At 49.8% G+C, this 8,447-nt stretch overlaps 1 protein-coding gene across 1 annotated transcript in view; it reads right to left on the reverse strand.

The window, feature by feature from the left end:
• LOC100352491 (protein HP-20 homolog) overlaps window positions 1-5,524 on the reverse strand; it is a 33,352-nt gene extending 27,828 nt beyond the window's left edge. The window contains exon 1 of the mRNA XM_089307591.1: window positions 5,212-5,524. The gene's annotated coding sequence lies outside the window, so the exon portion shown is untranslated. The remainder of the gene's footprint in view (window positions 1-5,211) is intronic.
• Window positions 5,525-8,447: the final 2,923 nt, after the last annotated feature.

The raw sequence follows: 8,447 nt of genomic DNA on the forward strand, positions 1-8,447 counted from the left end.
CTGTGTATATGAAATTTATTCCCTTTATATAAACTTTTAAATTGGCATAAAAAGAGATATTTTAAAAAGAGCGGTCAAGATTGTTCTCATTGAGAACATGTAAACAAGAGTTCAGAAGAGGAATGCAGTATCCGTGCACTGTCACCTTGGAGAGGCATTGCAGGCCAAGCAGAGTGCCCAGCGGAGCAAACCCATGTTCTGCTGGGTACTGTAAGCAGGAACTTAGGCTTTTACCATGAATGAATGAATGAATGATTGAGGATCCTGAAGGGTTGAGCAAAGCAGTGGCCTGGTCTAGCTTACATTTTAGCTCTACAAGAAATTTATTCAAGTGACAGAGATAGAGAGGCACTGACAGACCAAGCTTCCGTTCACTGGCTCACTTCCTAAATGCCTGCAGTGGCTGAAGCAAGGAACCAGAACTCTATCCAGGTCTCCCACATGGATGGCAGGGACCCGAGTATTTGTACAATCAGTGCTGCCTTCTGATCTCTGCATTAGCAGGATGCTGGAACAGGAAGCAGAGCCAGGCCTTGAAGCAGGCACTGCAACATAGGGTGTGACATCTCACCAGGGTTGTAACCACTAGCCCAATGCCTGTCCCCAGCCTGTATTGTACAGGCTGGATCTGGCTGCCGTACCAGGAAGCATAGGAACTGTTGATACATTGGGTGCTGAGATCTGCTTATCCTGAAGCCCTGGGAGCCTGGAAGAGAACCTTACCCCCATTCCAGCCACTCCGTGTATACAAGCTGCCCTTTTTGTACTGCCTCCCATGGTATCAGGCGGAGTTTGTGCTGAGTTCCGTGAGAGTGGTGTGTCTCCTTGGCCCCCAGCAGTTCCTGGGAGGGACAAACGGTGGTGATCTCCTCCTCCCCCCAAAAAAATCAGAACCAGCCTGGAAACCATCAGCCAGTTTTACTTTCTTAATTTAAACAGACTTTAAAACAATAATTTCAGGCTGGCGCCGCGGCTCAATAGGCTAATCCTCCGCCTAGCGGCGCCGGCACACCGGGTTCTAGTCCCGGTCGGGGCGCCGGATTCTGTCCCGGTTGCCCCTCTTCCAGGCCAGCCCTCTGCTGTGGCCAGGGAGTGCAGTGGAGGTTGGCCCAGGTGCTTGGGCCCTGCACCCCATGGGAGACCAGGAAAAGCACCTGGCTCCTGGCTCCTGGCTCCTGCCATCGGATCAGCGTGGTGCGCCAGCCGCAGCGCGCCGGCCGCGGCGGCCATTGGAGGGTGAACCAACGGCAAAGGAAGACCTTTCTGTCTCTCTCTCTCACTGTCCACTCTGCCTGTCCAAAAAAAAAAAAAAAAAAAAACCAATAATTTCATTAATCTCTAAAAGAGCTATTATAAACTTATATTTTACCCTGAGCCAACAAAGGAGGTTGCAGAATTCCTTAGATTTAAAATAACATCCACCTGGGGAAACTTGTCAGAGAAACAGATGACCTGTTGAGAATGGGCAATTCATAGTGGCTGCTCAATAAGCAATAGTGCTGTGGTGCAGCAGGTTAAAGCCCCAGCCTGCAGCGCTGGGATCCTGTATGGGCACCGGTTCGAGTCCCAGCTGCTCTACTTCCTACACAGCTCTCTGCTATGGCCTGGGAAAGCAGTAGAAGATGGCCCAAGTCCTTGGGCCTCTGCACCCGTGTGGGAGACCCAGAAGAAGCTCCTGTCTCCTGGCTTCGGATCAGTGCAGCTCAGGCCATTGTGGCCAAATGGGGAGTGAACCAGCAGATGGAAGACCTCTCTCTCTGGCTCTACATCTCTCTCTCTAACTCTTTCAAATAAATAAAATAAATCTTTGAAATATGGAAGCCCCCAAATTCCTGATGCTTCATCAGTTCCTGCCATCTGACTGCCTTAGAGGCTAAGGGCCAGGGGCCTGCTGACCCTTCTCTTAAAGAAGAGCCAAGGGGCATTGTGGGAAGGAAAGGTAGCAGATAGGAACATGGTGTGGATGGGAGGGGATGTTCTTGGCCAGCGAGGCACTTAATAGGAACTGGCAAGTTCTTGTCCTCCTCCTGCTGGTGATGGTTCATTTCTATATGGTAGCCATGTAAAGTGGCTTCAAACAATAAGTCAGTCAAAGTCTAGGAAGGGATCTCTGAAGTTTATCAGACAAACTAGAACCTAGAAAAATAGACTCTAAACTGTGTGTGTGTGTGCGTGTGTGTGTATGTATGAGATGGGAGGGGGAAGGAGAGAGAAACAGAGACGGGGGGAAGGGGGAAAGGGTCGATAGAAAGAGAAAATGAAATGAGAGGGAAGACAAGACTGGTGATTCCAGGCCCTAATTGAGAAAGGCAAGCTCCCTCTCTCTCCTCCCCAAACAAAATTAGATTTTTCTGTATTTGTCTCACTTCAAGCTCATTTTATTTTCTACCCTCTCATTAAAATTCCGAGTGCACCACACACAATTTTACCCACTCCTGGGTCTGGATGATTACAGCCTCATCTCCCAGGAGGATGGTTGCTGAGAATCTGCCCTCAAAATCTGCCCTTCTCCTTGGTGGGTGGACAGCACCACCCAGCGTGCAGAGAACTGGACCCACTGAGCAGGGGTCCTTTCTCTGGGCTCCTCCACACCATGTGCAACCTACTCCCAGGTGTGTAACTTCATGCTGATTGGCTATGGCTGCAAAAGCTCCCACAGCTGTCATTGTTTTCTACTGGTGAATGGAGGAGTTGTTGATAGGAAGGAAAGAGTGGCATGAGAGAAAGCCAGAAAGACAAGCATGGGTGATGGCATGCATGCTAAGGCCAGACTCCCAGGGAATATTCCTTATTGTTTCTCTAACATTTCAAGCATTTTAGGTTTCTGTGGGTTTGTCCACACCGCGATCTCCTTCTAGAATGCTTTCTGCACCCTCTAGCTTGTGATGGTCTCTGCTGGTCTAGAGATTCTGCTGGAGTGGTGCTTTCTCTAGGAAGCCCTGCCTGATTGCCGCCCCCCTACCCCCACTTTGTAGAATCTAATATCCCCTTCTGCCCATCACACCTTTTGTCCCAAACCTCTTAAATGTGTCTCGATGTTTACCTTTATAGATACAGTATAGACCTGGTAGTGTGACCAACCTTGTCTTATTATTCTGTATGTGCCAGTGGGTTAACTGCAGGGAATCTTGCAATTAATATTGTTAGGAGCATGCATGCATGAGAGAATAAACTAACAAACTGAAAAGATTCACATGCCCTGTGGAACAATCAGGTTAAAACCTCCAAAGACAGAAAAATCAATGTCATTAAGAGGCAGAAATGAGGAGCTAAGGGCAGCTGAAGATGGACACACATTGTAAAAAGTGACTCATTTCACTGCCAGAGAAAAAGCTACTTAGTACTAAATAAGGGTGATTATGCTCATTATTTCACAGGCACGTGAGTCTCGGAACGGCACATGCTGGGATTAAAGCTCACAATTAAAATCACTGAAACCATCCAAGAGCCTCCCAGCCACACACTTCCAGGCAAAGTTTGGTTTGTTCCTTGAAAATGCCCCACTGAATGGACTCATCAGCTTCTGAAACCAGAAATCTTCAAGACAGCAAGCCTTCCTTTTCCCTAATTCCAGCATGCAACATATCATCTTTCCCCAGAACTGTCTTTTAAACGCAGCGGTCCCTGCCTATGCACCGTCAGCCCCTGGTTCACTCCTTCATCCCCAGGATGGTTTTCAAAGTCACCGCCGCTTGACTGCTTCCCAGTCCATCATGCACACTCTGCCAGAGTGCTCTTCCTAAAATAGCAAACCTGCAGCAGTCTCCGGGTGAAAATCCTCAAGCATCCACAAGATGAAGCCCAGATTCCTAGGGGTGCACAGGATGTCTATGAACTCCCCTTGGTCACACCTTGACCTCACGGTCCACCACTTTCCACCGTGGAGGGCATAGCGCTTAATTCAGTGCTCTCACCATCCACCCCTCTCCGACCCCCTCACCCTCCCACAGCTCCACACCTTTGAGCTTGCTCTTTCCTCTGCCAGGAACGTCCTTGCGTCCCTTTTCAAAGGTTAAATCAGAGTCTTGCTTCCAGATTCACCACCTCCTTACGGCAGAGTTCGCCGTTCCTCGACTGTGTTTCCTCTGTGCACTGAGGATACCCTTGTTCCGGTGTTTGCCCAAGCCTCTGTTACAGAGAAGGCTAGAGAATTCTATTGGGAATATCCTGCTCTGCTCTCCACGGAAAGCTACCTGAGGGAGGTACACAGTCTTCATTTCTAGCACAAGGATGAGCTGTAAGAAACTCTCAGACATGCTTATGGAATGAAGGAATAAATAATCAAAAACAAACTAATGGGCAAGTGTGAAGCAAATATTAAGGAGGAAAAGCAGAGACCAGTCTCTGTAGCTCCTGGTCACAACAGCATTTACTGGTCACTTCCCCAAGTTTTCCTACTTCCTCCATCTTTTCCCATTATTTCCAAGCAAAACATGACACATTCTTGAAGATCTAGCCAGCCTCCTTCAATCTCGGTCCATAATTAATTGAATTTCAGCCTTTGGCTTCTACACAATGTTCACATGACACTCGTCACGTTCTACATTGTATGAGAAATCAGCCATTTCCAAAAATTAAGGAACTGCTATGTGCCAATACTCATCAACACTGAGCATATAGAGTCAAACAAAATAGAAAATGTCTCTGTTCCCCTGAAGCTTCTATTTCAGTGGATGGAGTCAGACACAAAATAAACAGAGTTTCAGTTCTTTAAGGACAATGAAACTAGATAATGAAATCAGCTGGTGGAGTTCTTTAGTAGTCTCATTTGCAACCAGCTGAACTCAATTTCACAAAAGGGGGGATTTATTAAGCAATATGTGTTATTCAGCTTTTGTCACTATTACAAATGCCCAAGGGAAGCGACTTATGAAGGAAGATCTTAGCTCATGGTTCTGGAGGTTCACAGGCCACGGCTGGGTGGCCCCACTCGTCTGGTGTCAGCTGAAGGTGGGAAATGGCAGGGGAGAGAGGATCCTGTGGTGAGGCAGGCAGCAGAGAGAAGGGAGGACGCTCATCGCCATGTCCCTGGGTCTCTTTCTGAACACCCTCACATGCAGATCTGCAGAAAAGCACAGCCCAGTCAAAGGCACCCCTTCTCCTCCATCCTAACTCTCTTTGCATAACACTGCTTCTGTGTCTAGTATGAGACTTGCATAAGTAGCAACTGTTTATTCGGTTACAAAACAAAATGCTTTTGTTTTCTCCTACCAGTCTTCCAAGGGTGCTGTGGCCTCTTCCAGATCTCACAGGTGGTGTTAAAATGCCCAGGCCAGTCACCATGTCCAGCACGAAGCACCTCCTCTCTCCATGAGACCAGACCCACCTTGCACCTTGGGAAGCAGACCTATTTGCTTCTCTCTCCTGCCTCCTCCCCTTCCTCCTAATGCTTTGGACTTCCCCAAGATCAGAACCTGTGTCAGGAGCGGGAAGGGGCGGAGGAGGCGGTAGGGCTGTGCAATGGGAGGAGAGTGGAAACGCGTGTCTACTTGCAGGTGTTGATGAAGCTTCCTCCCTGGCCATGGTGACTTTCAAGTGAGGGACATATTTCAGTGTTCCTGAGTCCCTGGGGCCTCCCCACTGCACACCTCTCCGCTGGGGGACACCCCTTTGATTCGCTCTCCTCCAGCCGGCCCCGCCCACCTGCCCCAGGCAACATTCTCTGAGTACCTTACTACTGACTGCTGCTCCTCACCTGCTGGCCAGGTGAGAGGGAGGCGCACTGAGAAGAGGAGCTCAAAGCTGGCCGACTCCTGACATCCACGTGACCCACAGAAAACCCACAGTCCTTGCTGCACCGCAGAGAACATAGGTCCCCTTGCTCCCAGCTCCTCTCTGCCTCCTGCCATCACATTGTTCTATCTCCTGGTTTGTTTTTGTTTTCAATCTCAAGCAGACATGGAGGGAAGGCTGGCAAATCCCCTGCTCCAGCAGATATCGAGCCAGGCCAGAGGGATGCCCGGCTCGCCTCTCAAGGACACGAGCAATCTCTCCCAGCAGTCCCTTCAAAGCATCCTCTCCTTTGACCTGGGTGGAGGGTGAGCACCATGAAGGATGGGAGGGCGAGGGAAACAACAGCTTCTCTCCCCTGAAAGCAACGGCTCCATATTTGAACAAATGCCACTTAGTTGATGGTCTTCTCTTTGTCTAGTAAGGGTGGGTGTTGGCCGCAGTATGGGCCTGGCCACAGTGCACTGAGCCTGGAGAGGAGGCTGTCTTTCCCTTTATAGTGCAGAATGCTCAGGGCTGGAGCATTTGCTCCCAGTCTCACCAGCAAGGCTGTTGACCAACCTGCTAGGTTTGCTTACATGCAGGCGCTCTTAAAAAGACAGACAAGGGGCTGGCATTGTGGGGTAGTGGGTAAAGCTGCTGCCTGCTACACCAGCATCCCATATGGGTGCCAGTTTGAGTCCTGCCTGCTAATGTACCTAGAAAAACCATGGAAGTTGGCTCAAGTGCTTGGGCCCCTGTACCCACGTGGGAGACCTGGAAGAAGCTCCTGGCTCCTGGCTTTGACCTGGCCCAGCCCTGGCCATTGTTTTAGCTTAGTCACCTCTTTAAAACCCTATCTTGGCCGGCGCCACGGCTCACTAGGCTAATCCTCCACCTAGCAGCACCGGCACACCGGGTTCTAGTCCCGGTCGGGGCGCCGGATTCTATCCCGGTTGCCCCTCTTCCAGGCCAGCTCTCTGCTGTGGCCCGGGAGTGCAGTGGAGGATGGCCCAAGTGCTTGGGCCCTGCACCCCATGGGAGACCAGGAGAAGTACCTGGCTCCTGCCATCGGATCAGCGCGGTGCGCTGGCTGCAGCACGCCAGCCGCAGCAGCCATTGGAGGGTGAACCAACGGCAAAGGAAGACCTTTCTCTCTGTCTCTCTCTCTCACTGTCCACTCTGCCTGTCACTGGAGTGAACCAGGGAATGGAAGATCTCTCTCTTTTCTTTAAAAAAAAAAAAAAAAAAAAAAAAAAAAAAAACAGTGGAATGGAGGGTGAGGATCTTAGAAAACAAAGGCAAAGGCACCAAGCTGAAGAGCTCCCTCTATCTTCTCCTCCAGGAAAAGGACTTCTCTTTGCTTTTATCTCACAGATTTTAAATTTCAAGCAATCTAAGCTTGGAAACTGCTGGGTCTCTTAACAGTCAACAGGATAATTGCCTGGTAAGCACGCCAACAGACTGAAACAGGATTCTCTGATGCACTCGCTGCATGCCAAGCTTTCCAGTGTAACGGCCCCTGGAAGTCTACAAGCCTCCTGCTAGCAAAGCAGTAGCAAGCAAATCTACGGTTGCCTCTTTACAGCTTCCACGCCGAGGTAGCAGGAGGGGTACACAGCATTTTGTATCCACCACTGGAGCTCTTCAGAGAGGCTCCCACAGGGTCCTACATAAACCGGGTGCCTGGGACTGGGCATTTAGCCTAGGCGTTAAGACGCTGGTTAGGACACTTGCATTCCCTATTAGAGTACTGGATTTGCATCCCAGCTCTGCTCTCAATTCCAGATTCCTGCTAATGCAGACCCTGGGATATAGCAGCTGATAATTAAAGTGGTTAGGCTCTTGTCATTGATGTGAAGGATGTGGACTTAGTTCTCAAATCCCAGCTTCAGTCTGGCCCAGCCCCTGGTGTTGTAGGCATCTGAAGATTGAGGCAGAAGAGGAGAGCTAACAGTAAGTTAAAAAAAATTTTTTTTTAGTGGCTGCTTTGTGGACATGTTTCAAATTGAATTCAAATGTAGGAAAGTATGATGTGGTGGGGTTGGTTTTCCAAAATGCATCCCCTGCATTCCTTTATTATGGTTAAAACAAAAAAGCAAGCTCTCAGAGTGCATTTCACTTGCAAGTCAGTGGATAAATCCTTGTTCTGTGCACAGTGTCTGGATTCACAGTCACAGCCCACAGTCATGGCTCTCCATCATACCCCGAGCTCTTCATTCAAAGCTCAGGGTTGTGCAGCCAGCATTTCCTGAGGGTGGGGCCCAGGCATCAGCTGTTTAAAGCGTTCCAGATGTTTCCGGTCTGCAGCCACGTTGGGAAGGTCATTAAGAGCTGTGTGCCCAGGCTGCAGAGTCCGTCGCTTTTAACTCTTTCTCAGCATTGGTCTGTGAGGCCAGGATCCTTGCATCATGAGCCCCCACCCCAAGCACCCATAGGCCTCTGGGGAGCGGGGCCTGGTCCCCTTTGCCCTCTACGGATCACAGCTTTGGTGGAGATGGACGCCAGGGGTGGCACAAGGGTGACATCTAGTGGTTTTTTTTTTTTTAAATGAAGCTCTTTTCAGTCGTTCCAGTCCCTGAAAAATGGCACCGAGGGAGCCCTGTCTGTGTGCTCCTTGGTTTGGCTCAACCCAGGTCCTCTGTCTTGTATAACTGCCTTTGCTGCAAGATGATCGGGGGGCTGACCCGCATCCCAGGAGGCTTCCGAGGGGCAGGTTTTGATCTTCATTGAGCTTC

Source organism: Oryctolagus cuniculus, chromosome 11 (assembly GCF_051225735.1).
Source record: "Oryctolagus cuniculus isolate XC-2025 breed Fujian yellow rabbit chromosome 11, ASM5122573v1, whole genome shotgun sequence".
In the NCBI taxonomy this organism is placed as follows: Eukaryota; Metazoa; Chordata; class Mammalia; order Lagomorpha; family Leporidae; genus Oryctolagus; species Oryctolagus cuniculus.